The sequence below is a fragment of the Magallana gigas genome, chromosome 8 (assembly GCF_963853765.1).
Source record: "Magallana gigas chromosome 8, xbMagGiga1.1, whole genome shotgun sequence".
NCBI classification, from domain to species: domain Eukaryota; kingdom Metazoa; phylum Mollusca; class Bivalvia; order Ostreida; family Ostreidae; genus Magallana; species Magallana gigas.
Window position 1 is genome coordinate 41,957,073 of NC_088860.1, and position 20,195 is coordinate 41,977,267.

The window sequence follows — 20,195 nt, forward strand, 5'->3', positions numbered from 1 at the left end:
ATACTACAGGCAGTGTATGAACAGTAGTGTACATTTTTGGGGAGCGCTTTTTGTCGAAGCAATTAAGAGTAGATGAGGTAGCTCTTAGTTTAATCAAATGAAATGATAAATGGATGTAAAAAAGAAAAAAAAAACTTCCTTAAGAATTCAGTACGTTATTGTTATAAACTGGCACAAGTATATAAAGTTGTATTCCTTTGGCAACATGATTTTCAATGAACTTTTTGACAATCAATATCCGAGGTTACATTCCAAAATAAATGTTTTTATGTAGAATGTACGAGATACACCCACTAAATAGGGGACATGTAGAGGTAGATATATACCTCAAGAGAGTAATCTGACCTGAAGTTTGATATCATTGCAAAAAAAAGTATGGATAAATAACTGTCGACGAGAGGATTAATAAAAAAAACTACCAACACATATATTATAAATAATGTTTTAATTTTGTAATGTTAGTTTCATAAATAAATCGTTTTTACTTTTCGAAGAGAAAAATAGAAGTTTATGCACGGGGGCCTGTGTTCAAAAAGCAAATTCATCGGAGGAAAATAACGAGAGGACGTCATTTTGGATATCGCCTCGCTTCGTTAGCTGTTTTCTTATTGTGAAACTATACATACATGAATGTGTCGATTTTGTATAAATGATTTCTTCATTCATTGTTCACCTCTGCAGAAAACATATATACGGTATTTGAAATTTTCTTGTTGCAGGAAAGTTAAGAAGTAGTTGATATTGAATGTTTATCATTTTTACGCTTAGAAATAGCATTAGTTTGTGATACATGTATACGTAAATAGATAAAAACGGATATGTGATGCTACAGAAGAAACAACATTTCAAAAAAACGATTTTTCCTGATATATATATATATATATATATATATATATATATATATATATATATATATATATATATATATATATATATTATATACACAGTGTAAAATGAAGTAAAAAACTTTCGAAAGTTGTGACCACTCTTGACCGAAGAAATAAACTTCTTTTGCACCACAGTTTTACAACAATGCACATTATGAGTTAACGAACAAAATTATTGTAGATTTTGATAAAATAAACACCTGTTACCGATTTTGATTGAGCTAATATCCATACTAATTAAGTTGTGTTTACAATGTTAACACGTCGACCAGTCTGATTAATATTGCCGACTTCATAGTCACATCTTCGTCTATAACATCGTTTTTTATTCGTACTGTTGGCTCAAACCTGTACGACTGAATGGTAAAATTCTTTTAATTTAGTTAACATCGAAAAAAAAAAAAACATTGATGGTGAATAAATGTAAAAACTTTAAAGAGGATAATTATAATCCTACCATTTGTTTACAATCAGATGTTCGAAGAAGGTCGCATGTGACGTTGCCGTACCACGTAACAAGTTAATTAGCGAGTCTTCATACGATCCGGGCTATGATTTAAATTGATTTTATGGCTAATTAAAGCATTTTAATCAAAACAAACTTTGGGAAATAATTAATAGATACGCAAGAATGGCATTAAATGTCCAATATCCCATATATTAGAAACATGCGATATGCCCTTTAAGCATTGATTTCAAATGGTAAGTTAACTCAATAGATCAATCATCGTATGAATGGACTCGTTCAGGAAAATTTCAATGATGAAAAACAGGTTATTTTTATAATTAGTAGTTTTAATTTTTAATCGACCTTGCACGTCCTTTTTACATAGCTGCAGGGTTAAAATTGGATTTTAATGGATTTTTATGTTTATGTTTTTATGATATATATTGTGATGAATTTCAAGTAAATTTGATGGGTCTTTTAGGGTTTTTAAATGCCATTTCTGAAACAACCAATTTCAGTTTTTTTAATAAAATGAAAAATATAAAAGAACTTTTTTATTTAATTTTCATCATTAATGATTCTTAGTAGTGAAAAATGTCATTGGAAAATTTTTTGAGACTTCATACAACAGAGTATAATTGATATTAAAAAGAATAAATAATTCCTCACCCTTTTAAATTTAATCGATTTAATTCTTAAAGGTTGTTGAGCTAAACTAAAGGATGCAAACTTATATGAACATTACTCTGCTGGGGCAGTCCACTTGGACTGGGAATGACGAAAATCGCTGCCGTTGGCATCAGGAGTTAACGTCTTGGTCTGTTCTTGTAAATCAGAGACCTCTGCCGAGTCTTGGGATGGAAACGTTTCTGTCGTTTAATTTGTGATGAACAAAAGTTTTCGTTGTTTTGGGTCAGTTTTGGGTCAGTTAGCCCAATACCAATATTCGCCTTTGGATGCATATCGGGCAAGCGTCTGGATATAAATAAATAACTTGCAAATGTTTTCTTAGAAATAATCAAAGTTTTAAAAAAAAATCAATATTACATATTAAACATTTTACTGGAGTATATCTTTCATATGCTTATTATTTAAATCATTACATCTAATATTAATGAATATAATTGACTCAGTATTCGGAAATTTTTTTCCAGCGTAATCTAAACGAAGGACATTTTCCGTGTACAATATTAGTCTTGATCAACCAGACGCTCTGCTGATGTAAAGAACATACGCGACTACAAAGCGTCTAATTGAACGAAGTAACAGCCTGCTCAGATACGTCACACGATCGTTCAAACTTCCAGAGTTCGTTTGCTCTCTGTAGATGAGGCCTTGATGGGGAGTATGACGATCGGTCAGCTTGAAAATAGATCTACAGAACGGTCCTAAAATGCATCAAGAGTTTTGACGCGCAGTTTTCCATCTTACAGCGCCATATCTGGAAGACATGCGCCAGACCGACCCCTTTCCAAAGTTTAAGTGCGTCATTTGCAAAAATTGTGCACCAATGGCGCAAAAGCGCAACCCAAAGTGATCCCTGTAGCTTTCATATGCCCATGAGTGCTAAACAGAAAGCAACTATATCTAATAGGTTTAGGATTAATGAGATTTAAAAGCGGAGTACTGGTACAAATATTTGCATTGGATACAAGTATTTATAATGACAAGTGGACTAGAAACTTTATATAAACTTGATCTCGTTACGAGTAACGAATAGGTCTTCCGTTCGATTTGTTTTATATGATACAATGAAATATCAATACTCTTTGCCAAATCTGAGATCCTGGTGAAACTAGGTTTTTTGTCTCGAGACCGGAAACGGACAAACGAAAGTGATCAATGAAAATAAAAGCTGGTGTTTTTTTTTATACATTTGCCTAGTTTACATCACTGTTTATAATGCTATAGATAACACAACAAGACAATCGATTAATCTTGTTAAAAACATGAATTGTTCGAACTCTTCTGGTGAGTACCGGAAGTGACGGTTGACAAAATAAAACCCGTTTAACACATCTTCAATCATATAATCCTATATTGTCTGAATGTTCAAGTCCTAATCATTTTTGAGATCTCAATGTCACAAGCTTTTTGTCGCGGGCAGAAAACGGACGACAGGAAATGAACTTTGAAAAAGGAAAATGGATACTCGAGATATAAACTTTTTCTATCACTCCTGAAAATTTCAATAAAATCTATCGAGTCATCTCAGAGAAAATCGTGTGTATAAAAAAGGTGAACGAAATTTGTACCTAATTTTCGAGCCATAGTGAGCTCTTAAGAATGGCGCCACTGGCGTAAAAAAAACCAATAGGCACAACTTCAGACTATGGTCTACCTATCCTGAAAATTTCATATTTATATCTCTGATACTTTGTGTGAAGAAGCGTGCACAAAATGGGTCGTAAAAGTTACAAAACCAGCGATAAACCGGTACCGGAAGTGACGACGGCAAAAATATTAAAAACAAAATAAAATCAGATCATTTCGAATTATCTGTGAAAAAGATGGTGTTAATCTGTTGGATAGTTTCCGAGAAATCGCGTGCACAAAATTTGTGGAAAAAAAAATAAGAAGAAACTGTACGAAAACTATAAGGTCTTCCGTTGGAAACGGAAGACCTTAAATATACTTGCAGTATACGCAATTGATATCGAAACCCTTAATAAAACAAGAGGCCTTAAAAAACTTCTATGACGTCACCCATTGTATTTAGTCAACGTTTATTTTTACTATTGAACCAACAGTCGTTGGATATAAAAATATCCAACTGATGGGCAGTTGGATATTTTTAATATCCAACCGCCCATCAGTTGGGTATTCAAAATATCCAACAGTGCATAAAACAAATAAAAATGACAAAATGTTGAAACATGTATTTCCAACATAAATCCAACATAAACACATAATCCTGTCATCAATAAAAGTATATCCGATAAACCACGAATGAAATTTCAGCAGAAATATCTCATTTTCTTAATTTTGATAGATTTGGGATCACATATAAATCACTTCCATAAACACTTGTAGACTTCCTCTTTGAACCTTGGACCATATCACTCCTTTTCCTTAGTTTTAACAATTAAAGGAATATTGTCGAACTACGACTTCATAAGACTCCTACTAAAATTTTTAACGAATAATCGTCTGTTATTCTTGTCAAATTTCTGATTTGTCCTTTCTCCTTGCAAGTCTAAAAATAACATTCAAATGGTACCCGCGTCTTTCTCGGTAGTGTAGACCTCTATATACATTGAATGTACTTTGCGTTAAAAATTCATCATCTTAATTTAAGTCTGCTCAGTGCAGCGGAATGGTTTACTATAACATGCGCACCTGTTCACTCGTCCATGAATAAAGGGTGTGTTTGGTTAGGCTATTGTGTATGGTACTGTTTGAATCACAAATGAGCTAGATCCTTTTGACCTTTTCCAGTAGGTCACCTGAGTATACTGGTGATCTAACAATAACTACATGTCACTCCGCGCAAGCGCAGGAAATAACACTTTACAAATTATTGGGCTTTGATATTTTTGAACACATTTACTTGTGTCCGAGAAGAAAACTTCTCTAGAAATATTGATTCGATTTCTTATTGAATATTTGCACTGTTTTGATCCAATTAATATATTTTCCAAAGAGCTTTTTTTTGATTGAAATGACGAGTACAAATTTATCCTAATTTGCTACCGTATAAAAATCGCGATACTGTCCCTTTCAGATATTAGTTTTTTACTTATTTTCCATCTACGATCAAAATATTGTACGCAGCGCTACTTGTCCTCTGCTTTGACAAAAAGCGCTACCGAAAACAGTACACCTCAGTTCCTACACTGTAATATGTACATGTATATCATGAACAAGTATTATAGAAAAAATAACATTTAAAATTTCACAAAATATGAAACTATATCCCAGTGGGCATGCAACGTTGTTTCAACGTTGAGAAATGGTTGAAATCAAGTTGCAACGTTGATCAACCATAATTCAAATTAATTAAACTTCCTTTACATTTGTTTAATTTACGTTTTACTTATATTTTGTAAAGTGAAAGCATTTAATGTCGTGTTTTTACAAATGTTAAATGTTAATTTGAATACAATTTTATCTACGTTGAATCAACGTTGAAATTGACGTTACATTTTCAACGGTGCCTCAACTTTTATATGCAACCTTATTTTAACGTTGATTCAACGTTGATGCCTGACGTTGAAACAACGTTGTTTCAACGTTGAAATGCCCGCTGGGATATTATTCTTTTTGAGAGAGTACAATTGTTTTCATCAGCCCTTAAGATTTTATTTCGTTGAATAAAGTTAGTGAGGAAAGATTACGAGAGACAATATATGTTCTACTGTGATAACTCTACGCGCAATTTAAATTGATCAAACTGCTACGTATACGATCATATATTATAGTTACAAATCGACTAAAACATGATTTAAACAAAAATAGGAATTTTAAGTGTTTTGATTAGGCCCTTCAATATTTCGATGATTATTCTTAGTCTTTATATCAACTCAAATCCACCGGAACAATCGCATGGGTGTACTGTATGTATGATTTAAGGATCAGTGGAACAAGATTTAGGGCTAACAGAACAAGCATTCTGAGGTTACTGCATAAGCAATGAACGTCCCTTACCGGTTTGTATTATTCTATGGAAGCTTCGAAGCATACATGTACAACTTTTTCAAAACTATTATAAACGAGATTTTATGCTTTAATCAGAGATAAAAAAAAATAGAGGAAATTTAAACTATATAATTGATATAGAAATTAAATACTGTACAATTAAGATGGTGTTAGTTGTCACATGTAAACAATATGAATTTTTAAAAAATGAATAGGGAAAATGATATTTTACCGACGTCAATAACGTTTTTTTTTAGCTCACCTGAGCTGAAAGCTCAAGTGAGCTATTCTGATCACATTTTGTCTGTCGTCCGTCTGTCCGTCCGTCTGTCCGTAAACTTTTCACATTTTCAACATTTTCTCAAGAACTACCAGGCCAATTTCAACCAAACTTGGCACAAATCATCCTTAGGCAAAGGGGATTCAAAGTTGTGAAAATTAAGGGCCACACCCGTTTTCAAGGGGAGATAATTAGAAATTAATGAAAAATTTCGAGAAATTTTCAAAAATCTTCTTCTCAAGAACCAGAAAGCCAGGAAAGCTGAAACTTGTGTGGAAGCATCCTCAGGTAGTGTAGATTCAAAGTTGTGAAATTCATCAACCCCGGGGGTAGGGTGGGGCCACAATGGGGGGTCGAAGTTTTACATAGGAATATATAGAGTAAATCTTTAAAAATCTTCTTCTCAGAAACTAAACAGCCAGGAAAGCTGAAACTTGTGTGGAAGCATTCTGTGGTAGTGTAGATTCAAAGTTGTGAAAATCATGACCCCCGGGGTAGGGTGGGGCCACAATGGGGGGGTCGAAGTTTTACATAGGAATATATAGAATAAATATTTAAAAATCTTCTTCTCAGAAACTAATCAGCCAGGAAAGCTGAAACTTGTGTGGAAGCATCCTCAGGTAGTGTAGATTCAAAGTTGTGAAAATCACGAACCCTGGGGGTAGGGTGTGGCCACAATGGGGGGTCGAAGTTTTACATAGGAATATATAGAGTAAATATTTAAAAATCTTCTTCTCAGAAACTATTCAGCCAGGAAAGCTGAAACTTGTGTGGAAGCATCTTCAGGTAGTGTAGATTCAAAGTTGTGAAAATCATGATCCCTTGGGGTAGGGTGAGGCCACATTGGGGGGGGGGGTGTTAAAATTTTACATAGGAATATATAGAATAAATATTTAAAAATCTTCTTCTCAGAAACTAATCAGGCAGGAAAGCTGAAACTTGTGTGGAAGCATCCTCAGGTAGTGTAGATTCAAAGTTGTGAAAATCATGATCCCTGGGGGTAGGGTGGGGCACAATGGGGGGTCGAAGTTTTACATAGGAATATATAGAGTAAATAATTAAAAATCTGGAAGACATGCGCCAGACCGACCCCTTTCCAAAGTTTTAGTGCGTCATTTACAAACATTGTGCACCAATGGCGCAAAAGCGCAACCCAAAGTGATCCCTGTAGCTTTCATATGCCCATGAGTGCTAAACAAAAAGCAACAATATCTACTAGGTTTAGGATTAATGAGATTTAAAAGCGGAGTACTGGTACAAATATTTGCATTTGATACAAGTATTTATAATGACAAGTGGACTAGAAACTTTATATAAACTAGATCTCGTTATGAATAATGAGTAGGTCTTCCGTCCGATTTGTTTTATATGATACAATGAAATATCAATACTCTTTGCCAAATCTGAGATCCTGGTGAAACTGGGTTTTTTGTCTCGAGACCGGAAACGGACGAACGAAAGTGATTAATGAAAATAAAAGCTGTTTTTTTTTATACATTTGCCTAGTTTACATCACTGTTTATCATGCTATAGATGAAACAACAAGACATTCGATTAATCTTGTTAAAAACATGAATTGTTCAAACTCTTCTGGTGAGTACCGGAAGTGACGGTTGACAAAATAAAACCCGTTTAACACATCTTCAATCATATAATCCTATATTGTCTGAATGCTCAAGTCCTAATCATTTTTGAGATCTCAATGTCACAAGCTTTTTGTCGCGGGACAGAAAACGGACGACAGGAAATGAACTTTGAAAAAAATGAAAAATGGATACTCGAGATATAAACTTTTTCTATCACTCCTGAAAATTTCAATAAAATTTATCGAGTCATCTCAGAGAAAATCGTGTGTATAAAAAAGGTGAACGAAATTTGTACCTAATTTTCGAGCCATAGTGAGCTCTTAAGAATGGCGCCACTGGCGTAAAAAAAACCAATAGGCACAACTTCAGACTATGGTCTACCTATCCTGAAAATTTCATATTTATATCTCTAATACTTTGTGAGAAGAAGCGTGCACAAAATGGGTCGTAAAAGTTACAAAACCAGCTATAAACCGGTACCGGAAGTGACGACGGCAAAAATATTAAAAACAAAATAAATTCAGATCATTTCGAATTATCTGTGAAAAAGATGGTGTTAATCTGTTGGATAGTTTCCGAGAAATCGCGTGCACAAAATTTGTGGAAAAAAAAATAAGAAGAAACTGTACGAAAACTATAAGGTCTTCCGTTGGAAACGGAAGACCTTAAATATACTTGCAGTATACGCAATTGATAACAAAACCCTTAATAAAACAATAGGACAATAGGCCTTGAAAAACTTCTATGACGTCACCCATTGTATTTAGTCAACGTTTATTTTTACTATTCAACCAACAGTCGTTGGATATATAAATATCTAACTGATGGGCAGTTGGATATTTTTAATATGGACATCATAATCATGTATTTAGTTTTATGCAAATGTATATGGTAGTGGAGAAGAAAATTTACTAAGATTTCATACATTTTAACTATATGGCCATATTGGTCCCCACCCTAGAGCCTGAACCCCATGACACAGGGTAATGAAATTCACAATTTTGGTAGAGGGCTTCATGGACATCATAACCATGTTACAAGTTTTTTCCTCAAAGGTGAAGTAGAGAAGAAGATTTTTGAAAAATTAGAAATTTGTTTCATATTCAGCCCCACCTGTGGCGCCCCGGGGGTGGTAGAGCCATGAAATTCACAATTTAGATTCCTCTTACCATTGAGATGCCACACAAATATGGTAACTATAAGCCTTGTAGTTTTAAAGAAGTTAAAAATGTAAAGTTGTTGAAACGGAGGACGACGGACGAAAACAGATAGCAGTAGGTCACCTGAGTATACTGGTGATCTAACAATAACTACATGTCACTCCGCGCAAGCGCAGGAAATAACACTTTACAAATTATTGGGGTTTGATATTTTTGAACACATTTACTTGTGTCCGAGAAGAAAACTTCTCTAGAAATATTGATTCGATTTCTTATTGAATATTTGCACTGTTTTGATCCAATTAATATATTTTCCAAAGAGCATTTTTTTGATTGAAATGACGAGTACAAATTTATCCTAATTTGCTACCGTATAAAAATCGCGATACTGTCCCTTTCAGATATTAGTTTTTTACTTATTTTCCATCTACGATCAAAATATTGTACGCAGCGCTACTTGTCCTCTGCTTTGACAAAAACCGAAAACAGTACACCTCCGTTCCTACACTGTAATATGTACATATATATCATGAACAAGTATTATAGAAAAAATAACATTTAAAATTTCACAAAATATAAAAGTATATCCCAGTGGGCATGCAACGTTGTTTTAACGTTGAGAAATGGTTGAAATCAAGTTGCAACGTTGATCAACCATAATTCAAATTAATTAAACTTCCTTTTCATTTGTTTAATTTACGTTTTACTTATATTTTGTAAAGTGGAAGCATTTAATGTCGTGTTTTTACAAATGTTAAATGTTAATTTGAATACAATTTTATCTACGTTGAATCAACGTTGAAATTGACGTTGAAACAACGTTACATTTTCAACGGTGCCTCAACTTTCATATGCAACCTTATTTCAACGTTGATTCAACGTTGATGCCTGACATTGAAACAACGTTGAATCAACGTTGAAATGCCCGCTGGGATATTATTCTTTTTGAGAGAGTACAATTGCTTTCATCAGCCCTGAAGATTTTATTTCGTTGAATAAAGTTAGTGAGGAAAGATTACGAGAGACAATATATGTTCTACTGTGATAACTCTACGCGCAATTTAAATTGATCAAACTGCTACGTATACGATCATATATTATAGTTACAAATCGACTAAAACATGATTTAAACAAAAATAGGAATGTTAAGTGTTTTGATTAGGCCTTTCAATATTTCGATGATTATTCTTTGTCTTTATATCAACTCAAATCCACTGGAACAATCGCATGGGTGTACTGTATGTAGGATTTAAGGATCAGTGGAACAAGATTTAGGGCTAACAGAACAAGCATTCTGAGGTTACTGCATAAGCAATGAACGTCCCTTACCGGTTTGTATTATTCTATGGAAGCTTCGAAGCATACATGTACAACTTTTTCAAAACTATTATAAACGAGATTTTATGCTTTAATCAGAGATAAAAAATAGAGGAAATTTAAACTATATAGTTGATATAGAAATTAAATACCATGTACAATTAAGATGGTGTTGGTTGTCAATGTAAACAATATGAATTTTTAAAAAATGAATACGGAAAATGATATTTTACCGACGTCAAAAACGTTTTTTTTAGCTCACCTGAGCTGAAAGCTCAAGTGAGCTATTCTGATCACATTTTGTCTGTCGTCCGTCTGTCCGTCCGTCTGTCCGTAAACTTTTCACATTTTCAAACTCCTAGATCTTTTGGAATCCATCCTGGCACCTTTTTTGTATCTTTTCAACATCAATACAAAGAAATAATCAGTAAGATTTCAAAGAAATGTGCTTTTAACTTGAATTTAAACCTCCATGAGGGAACCCATGGTTTTCGGCTTCGCGTTGAAATGTCAGCACAATTTTATCACATAGGAAACCTACTAAGTCTCTTTGTTTTAATATTTGCAGACTAATCTATCTTTTATGACATCAATACAAAGAAATAAACAGCATTAGTTAAATGATAAATGCTTTTGTTTAAAAATTCCACCCCAATGAAGGAACCCATGATTTTCTGTTTCTCATTTAATTATCAGTATGGTTAATCACAAAGCTTTTGGAATTTACCTTCACATCCCAGTTTATCTTTTATTACATCAATACAAAAAAATAGACAGCATTAGTTAAATGATAAATGCTTTTTGTTTAAAAGTTCCACCCCAATGAATTAGCCCATGACTTTCTGGTTCTCGTTAAATTATCAGTATGGTTAATCAACAAGGAAACCTTCTAAATCTTTTGGAATATATTGCTTATATTACAGTAATCTTAATCATAGAGAATCAGTTGAAATCGAAGAACCTTTTGGTAGCAAGGGACAGTTTCGGGGGGAAAAAGTACCCGTCAAATTTTGTTTTGTAAAATTGAGAGTTGCTCTACTTGAAGGCTTATAAGTGTTGTTAATATTCATGAAATGATTATTAATGATTATCATTAGTTAGAGGGGGGACTCTTGTTGAAATTGATTTGCAATATGTAGGCCTAATTGATTTCTGTAAATTTTAATGCAAACCGGAACATTAAATGATTTTTATTTTCGTCTTAAAAGAGCTTCTACTGAAGTATAAGTTCAAAACTTAACCCCCATGCAGGGTTCAACATCAAGTTTATGGTTTCAGGTTTAAATGTAAGGTAAAATGGCTGCTTAAGAAATTTAACCTAAACAACAATCACTATATATATATATATCAATCCACCTTTAACTCCGCCCTCCAAAGACCACGTGACAATTCGGTGACATTGACGAGTTGATACAGCAAATGATTTCGTAAATATGCCTTTACCCTACTTCAATTTAACCGAAACACTTACCCTAAACCTAACCCTAACCCTTAGCCTAAACCTAACCCTAACCCCAACCCAACCCTAACCCTAAACCTAACCCCAACCCTAACCCTAACCCTAAACCTGCTTTGATTAATATGTGCACCCTAAATTACCTGTTATTAAATGAATACAAGGGAAAATCAGCATTAATAAAGTGAGAAATCATTTTATTCAGAAATTGCAGCCCAGAAAAGAGCTCATAATTTTCAGTTCATACAGAGAAAATTAGTATAGTGAGTCACTAAGAAAAACTCCTAAATCTTTTTGAATTTATCCTGGCACCCTTTTTTAACTTTTATTACATCAATACAAGGAAATAACCAGTAAAATTTAAAAGAAAAGTGCTTTTAACTTGAATTTAAACCTCCATGAAGGAACCCATGGTTTTTGGCTTCGCGTTGAAATGTCAGTACAGTTAATCACACAGGACACCTACTTAGTCTTTTTGTGTTAATATTTGCAGCCTAACTTATCTTTTATAACATCAATACAAATAAATAAAACAGCATAAGTTAAATGATAAATGCTTTTGTTAAAAAATTCCACCCCAATGACAGAACCCATGATTATCTGTTTCTCATTAAATTATCAGTATGGTTAATCACCAAGGAAAACTCCTAGATCTTTTGTGAAATTAAGGGCCACACCCGTTTTCAAGGGGAGATAATTAGAAATTAATGAAAAATTTCGAGAAATTTTCAAAAATCTTATTCTCAAGAACCAGAAAGCCAGGAAAGCTGAAACTTGTGTGGAAGCATCCTCAGGTAGTGTAGATTCAAAGTTGTGAAATTCATGAACCCCGGGGGTAGGGTGGGGCCACAATGGGGGGTCGAAGTTTTACATAGGAATATATAGAGTAAATCTTTAAAAATCTTCTTCTCAGAAACTAAACAGCCAGGAAAGCTGAAACTTGTGTGGAAGCATCCTCAGGTAGTGTAGATTCAAAGTTGTGAAAATCATGACCCCCGGGGTAGGGTGGGGCCACAATGGGGGGTCGAAGTTTTACATAGGAATATATAGAATAAATATTTAAAAATCTTCTTCTCAGAAACTAATCAGCCAGGAAAGCTGAAACTTGTGTGGAAGCATCCTCAGGTAGTGTAGATTCAAAGTTATGAAAATCATGAACCCTGGGGGTAGGGTGTGGCCACAATGGGGGGTCGAAGTTTTACATAGGAATATATAGAGTAAATATTTAAAAATTTTCTTCTCAGAAACTAATCAGCCAGGAAAGCTGAAACTTGTGTGGAAGCATCTTCAGGTAGTGTAGATTCAAAGTTGTGAAAATCATGATCTCTTGGGGTAGGGTGAGGCCACATTGGGGGGGGGGGGGGTGTTAAAATTTTACATAGGAATATATAGAGTAAATATTTAAAAATCTTCTTCTCAGAAACTAATCAGCCAGGAAAGCTGAAACTTGCGTGGAAGCATCCTCAGGTAGTGTAGATATAAAGTTGTGAAAATCATGATCCCTGGGGGTAGGGTGGGGCACAATGGGGGTCGAAGTTTTACATAGGAATATATAGAGTAACTATTTAAAAATCTTCTTCTCAGAAACTAATCAGCCAGGAAAGCTGAAACTTGTGTGGAAGTAGCCTCAGGTAGTGTAGATTCAAAGTTGTGAAAATCATGACCCCTGGGGGTAGGGTGAGGCCACATTGGGGGGGGGGGGTGTTAAAGTTTTACATAGGAATATAGAGTAAATCTTTCAAAATCTTCTTCTCAGAAACTAATCAGCAAGATGATTCTTTATAATTGTTAAGACTTTGGCTCCAGGACAATTCATCGGCCTCGCAAGAAGGTTCAGAGTTTGATGTAGCTAAATATCCCATATACAAACAATTGTAAAGGATCTTTTTGAGAACTGCAATACTCAACATGTGATATGACTATAAAATTGAAGCAGGCAGCTATTTTTTCATTAGAATCTTTTTGTATTACTGTTTTGAGTTATTGCCCTTGATTTATTGATTCTTGATTATTTTGATTAATGCATCCACTGTTAACCAATTATTGTGATGATTATTTTTATACAATAATAAATATTCAATGTATATAAGTTGTTCTGCATAAGTAGTTTTGGGTTAGGCCGGATTAGTTTGTTTATTTTTGATTTCCAAATTTTAGATACTATGAATTATTTTAGGCCGGCACATATATAGGGACAGTGTCTATTGTATTACCACGAGCGACTGTTTGGGGTTAAACTTGAACAGGTACGGATAGATTGAGTGTGTGAACATCCTTGCTCTATCTAATCTTCGTGTTTTTCTAACCTACGATACAGAGTGTGCGGTCATTCCTGCCCTGTATCGCATTAATACAGATGTGCGGTCATACCTGCTTGTATTGATGGTGGTTGCGGTGGAGCACTACTGTATGGTCATCCCTGCTGGTGTTCTGGCCTTTCTAGCGCAAGTGTGGGGCACTCCCTGCGTTAGTTTGAGCTGTTGGCGCAAGTGTGCGGTCATCCCTGCTTGCGTTATCTCTGCTTGAGTTAACGTTGCTACCTGTTGAGTTGCATAGGTGTGCGGTCATCCCTGCCTGCGTAACGTTGAGTCCCTATGTATGTGCAGGAGCGGTGATTAAAGTCTGCACTTGTAAATATTGGCAGCAATCAGGGCTATCCGAGTTCCAAGGGGGAAAATGGATTTTATTTATACAGGATCTACATGTATTTTTATTGTACATTGTCCAGATTGTTTGTACTATGACTCCATTAAGCTGATTTTATCATACCTATTGTTCCTCAGGTGAGCGATGTGGCCCATGGGCCTTTTGTTGGTATTGCTCTCTCTCTCACTCAAAAATGTTCTAAAAAATTCTTTGATGTTAGTTGCTAACTAAATATCACTTAGTTGACAATGTTGAAAGGTATGTGTAATTCTTGCCGCCCTCGGTAGCACATATCAGTCCGTAACCGGCCGTACTAAACGCACCCTTGGTCAAAGGACGTACAGCTACAGAGAGAGGATCCGGGGATCTATTCACAAAAAATCGTACGTCTACGATTACACCTTAAACTTACGACACACGTACGTTTACGTTTATGGTGCTATTCACAAAAACTGTCGTAAGATAACAACGTTGTCGTACGTCTGTTACAGTCGTAAGTGCGTCAAAGTTCTTAGTTACCGACAATGCGCATGCGCAGTGGGCATTGTGGAAAAATGACGTCACGCTGTATTTTCGCTCATTTACATTCGCGGAACTTTTATAGCGCCTTTGAGCACAGACGTATATAACGAAGTCACTTCCTTTCCTCCCATACGCCTTTTTTAATGTATGTATGTTTACAATTACCGACAGAAAGAAAATGTACATGTGCCTGACGTTAAAAATATTTCTTGTGTATTATAATAAAATATTTCCCTGTTTTATAATAGTGTTATTATATTCCTGGGAATAATTTTGTTGTGAAAGGAAAAATTTTGAACGTCAGACCCATGTGAGAAAATCTTAGTTCTGTATGAAATTTAAGTCATGTTTTTAACTTTCAAAAAATCTACTGCAGAATTTGTTTGTAATAAAACGTGGCATTTTTAAAATACTGTCAAAAACACTTTGAGTTTATCGCTACATGTACATTTTAAATATGCCGGTTTATTTTGTCTGTTTCGGCGATGATAAAGTTACTGAGTGTTATTACCCAGGTCGGCGTGTCCATTGATAATTTTCCTTTCGATATTGTGAATTTTTTAAAGGTCGTCTGAAGAATAAATGTAATATTTCTTTCATATTTTTTTCTGTAGAAAAGTGAATAAGAAGTTATTTAGTTCATGACTATCATTAGATTTTTATTAAAAATATGACCTAACATGATGCATTTTTGTGCATAATTTAATAGCTCTTTAGATCATGCTTCATTGTATTAATATTTGGCGGTTGAATATTTAGATCTTGTCGTGAGCTGAAGCTCACAATAGGAAAACCAACGTGCAAAGGTATAAATATTTCGGTCTTTTTAATAAGTTTAAAAGTTGTTTAAAAAAAAAGGTTTGACACAAATTTCTTAAAGGCTGGGTCAACCTTAAATAATTAAATTTTGTAGGGGGCCAGAGGGACCTCCCCCCCCCCCCCCCCCCGATCCATGCATGATATGTAGTACGCTGATTACATTACATACTGATATCTAATTAGTGTGTATGCAAATGACTACTGTTTAATTGATTTAATGCATTTGTAGGAATAAAAATAAGCCTATAGTATCATATCATAATCGTAGTTTTAAGTAATACTGATTCGATATACCCGGTGTAACGACGAAAAGTGACCCTGTAGAATACTGACACGGGGGTCAAATTTCTACGGAGAAAACTGACCCAGGGTCAGTATTCTATGACAAGTAGGGTCCTTTTTCTACAGTAGAAAGCCATTCCAGACCTGTAGATCTACAACCCCCACATGTTGAAAACTGTCCCTATCAAATTCTGACCTCGCTTGAAAACAACATCAAAAAGTTTCTACTTGAGAAAAAAATAATTGCAGAGACCAGTTAGTGTATTCAAACAAACACGAAAGGTCGCAAACTGGTTTGCTTTGTTCAAATTCTTATATCAAATTTTCCCCAATAGGAGAAAACTTGTTTCCTTAATATACAAACAACACGTGCAAGAAACTTAGTTCTAGTCAAAAGGTAACGATTAACGCATCGCTGAAACAAGTTATTGGAGGATGCAATTTTGCAGTGATTCACAAATGACATTATATTATGCTACTGTAAACGTATCATATTTCACGTGTACGATATTTAGCGGAAATTAGTTTATGAACAAGTCGGTGTAGATTTTGAATTAGCGTATTCCTGAATGTGGCTATTCTTTTACATATATTTATGACATTTAGCGATGTACTTGATTTAGCAGAAGCCGCATTCCGCCAAAAACGCTAAATAGAATACACAGCCAAATGTAATACGTTTTCAGTATTTACATGTAATATTTCACATAATAAAATATTGTTTAAATTATTAAACATTATACATGTATGTATTAGACCGAATGGTTTTTACATGACAGATCATACATTTTGCCTCAAATAAACTGTAAAGGACTTCCCTTCCGGACTTCCTGTATGCAACATGTTGATGATGACTTGATTTTCTACTTATCGGCAAACATATCTCAATAGATGATATACTTTATTAACACTCAGTTAAGAGTTCACTTTTTCAAGAATATCAATAAAATAACCGCTGTTTTTTTTCTTCTAGATATTGTAGATTGAGTATAAATGCCTGGAACACTTACATGTTTGTGCTAAATCAAAGGAGAGTTTAATGTTAAGTCAGAATATGCCGATATTAATTGGTAGATTCAGATGTCGTTTATACATGTAAGTACCGTGGTTGTATTCAATAGTCAATGCTACATGTAAAGCCCTTTTTAGTGTCATTGTTATTTTGCGATTTGCTATCACTGTTATATACCGAAGTTTGCAAGTACATTTTAATTTTGATTACGATAGTGATCGATTTCAAACTCACACAGAATCATCTGTAAAGTATTTTGTTTCTTTTGATCAATTCTAAATTCGAAGTTTTAGAATTTGTGACGTTTATATTGACCGATTATTATATTAAATCAAGAATTTGTCTAACATATATTCTTCTTAGTTAACCTGTTGTAACAAAAAAATAATTGTTCTTAGAAAAATCAAAATGGGATGATGCATGCAATCGTGGATTTAAGGAGTGGGGGAATTCAAACTTTTTAAATTCACTCATCAAATTGACCGATAATAGGCCTAGAGCCCCCCCCCCCCCTTTGGCAAATATAATTATCCCTCGGATCCCCCTCCCCCACCCATTTTTTTCTTTCTGTTTTTTTTTCTGCATACAATAAGGGCGTGTTTTTTATTCATTCAGATTGATATTATACCTTTTCAGTCATGGTTTGACAATGTAAACATATGTCATTCCTCCCCCCCCCCCCCCAACTTCCCTAACCTTTTAATTTTTTTCTCCTAGATTTGCGCCTGTTTTAACTATCTATTTATCTAAGGTACGTCATTTTCTTCTGTTGCCTTGATTTAATGTGAGGGAAACATTTTTTAATCAATGAACTTTAATTAACTAAACGTGACTATATCTTTCATTTTTAATTTGAAAAATTAAATAACAGACTAAGATACCGATGCAGATAAGCAATAACAGGTGATCGGAAAAGCGTACTCAAGCTGGTTTTTCGAACAATTTAGTATCAAACAGGCAACCCCCCCCCCCCCGGCCCAGCACCAGCACCACCCCTGCATCCACCCTAAAGACAATAATAATATAAAGTCGATATTCTACACGATCATTTTTCTACAACTCTTACGGAGAATAATGACCCACAGGCCATAATTCCTATGATGTAATCCAAGTATTCTACAACGAAGTGGGTCATTTTTCTACGTAGAAAAAATGACCCCCGGTCAATATTCTATGGGGGTCACTTTTCGTCATTACACCGGCATTGCTGTCGCGTAACATATATATTTTCCAATATGTGTAATGTTTTTAATGGTGATTTTGGATTATATACTTGAATGATTATAATTGAGCTTCAAATAAGATTAAGAAATATAAATTTCAACCACCATTAACATATTTTGCAATACGGGATACAAAAGGATCTCCGGCACTGTTTTTTCATGGCAAACCACAGCGCGTTATCAAATAGGAGTTTCTTCTCTTAATTTTGCTTATGACAAAAAGAAGGTAGAACTGCCAATGCCCATAACTCAACTATAAACATATCAATTATAGACTTACGTCAACCCAATAGTAGACGTAAACTTACGACTGTTTTTTGACGTAACGTCACACGTACGACATTTTGTGAATAAGCAAAATCTTTCGAAAAAATCTTACGTCAAACTTACGTCTACGATTAAACGTACGATTTTTTGTGAATAGATCCCCCGGAGAAGATTTATGGATCTTTTTTATTGTGAAGAATATGTGAATGTCTTAGTTCTTGTATATATATGTGTATATGAACGTATGTTTATGCAAATGCGTTTTATTATTCAATTGTTAAAAAACCAAAGAAACGAAAAAAAATACAAAAAAAGGGAAAAGAAAATAATTCAATAACATGGCTCTACATTGAGGAGGCCACCCCGTGGCTAGAGCTGGAAACATTAACAAATTATGCAGTAATTGAATATTATCAATGAATAAATTAATTACTGCATAATTTGTCAATGGCTTACGTCCTCAACCTACAAAATAAAAATAATTTGATATAACATTATTCAAAGTGATAACTTGTCAATGGCCAACGTCCTCAACCTCCAAAACATAAAAAAAATAGTTTGATATAACATTATTCAAAGTGATAATGATTTTACTATTTAGTTATAATAACCAATATTACGATTGCTTTTAACACAGGCCCCCCCCCCCTCCCACTTTTATATGCAACAAAGATTTTTCTTAAATTTACATACAAAAGATTGAATTAACATGGAGTTGCCCCCCCCCCCTTTTAAGGGATTATGTAAAAAATTGAATTAAAAACAAGGAAATAAACAGTGAAATTGAAGTTAAAGGTATATTTGCCCCTCCCCCCCCCCCCTCCCCGGATTATGATTTTGGTAAGTAACCGATCCCCCCCCCCCCTTTTTTTTTGCTAGTCAATATTTTTTTAATTGGTCTGCCCCTCCCCCCCCCCCCCCCCCCCATTTCAAAAACGATGCTACGTGCCTGATGTCGGATAAAAGACACAATACTGCTTCTCTCACTCCTTTGTTCTATTTCGGGTCTGGCAACATTTTCATTGAAATGGAGAGCTGCAAGGTGTATCTTATGAATAAACAAGTATAAAATTGGTAATCACATTAAATTGGTTTTAAATGCTTTCATAACCTACTGAAATATAGCTTAATTCTAAATCTTTGTCAACTACAATTTTATGATTGCCGATAATTAGACAAATGCATGTGAATTCTAGATTATTACCTTCCTTGCATCTGATATAGAATGGGTTGCGTTGTCATCATGGTCATTCCTGTCATTAGACTCATCCACTGTTTCTGTCATAACCACTTCACAACGCCTAAATTTAACATTGAAAAAATAATTTCAATTGAACATTTCTTTAAAAAAGGCAATATATACCAGAGGGCTGCTAGGTGGGGTGTAATTACAATGTAGTTAACACTCTCTCGTTCATTAATTATATATCTTCGTTTTGCATCTGTATTGACAATAAAATTTATTAGGCCAGTACATTTATTCATTAGTTAAATAAAATTAGAAAATATCGACTATAAAACAGTTATCATTTAGTATTGTATACATGAATATGCGTCGAGTACACGTTGCATATAAGACGGCTTATCTATTACGAATGCACCAACTGAAAGTTATTTCCGTTGTAATGTGTACACTAATTTCTCTTGGTTAT